This window comes from Sinocyclocheilus grahami, unplaced genomic scaffold (genome assembly GCF_001515645.1).
Source record: "Sinocyclocheilus grahami isolate Dianchi unplaced genomic scaffold, SAMN03320097.WGS_v1.1 scaffold1673.1, whole genome shotgun sequence".
NCBI classification, from domain to species: domain Eukaryota; kingdom Metazoa; phylum Chordata; class Actinopteri; order Cypriniformes; family Cyprinidae; genus Sinocyclocheilus; species Sinocyclocheilus grahami.
In genome coordinates, this window is record NW_015506852.1 from 160,516 (window position 1) to 160,891 (window position 376).

The following is a 376-nucleotide window of genomic DNA, read 5'->3' on the forward strand; positions in this document are numbered from 1 at the left end:
AATGTTCTTTTTAGCAGCATCATATGACCCCTTTAAAGACTATTTTGTGCTTGTCTTAAAAGCTTACAAAAAATTACCTGGAAATTAAAAAGGCACTGATTATTGAATGAACTTGCAATGTTTTCGAATTATTTAGATAATAATAATAATAAAGTATACATTAATAATAAATTGAATAATGTAATGCTTAATGTCAAGTCAAATTTATTTATGTAGTGCTTCACTATACACATCGTTTCAAAGCAGTTTTAAATAAAGTACAGTTATGACTATAATCTAAAAGTAACAGAGTAACACTTTTTTTTATGGTCCCATATTATTTATTTAAATTTTGGTATAAATGGGACATTTAAGGCAGCTCAGACAAACCCGGTTT

General features: G+C 26.6%; 1 protein-coding gene across 1 annotated transcript in view; it reads right to left on the bottom strand.

The window, feature by feature from the left end:
* The window catches only part of LOC107571951 (fas-binding factor 1 homolog), a 22,292-nt gene that overhangs the window by 16,789 nt on the left and 5,127 nt on the right, over positions 1 to 376 (bottom strand).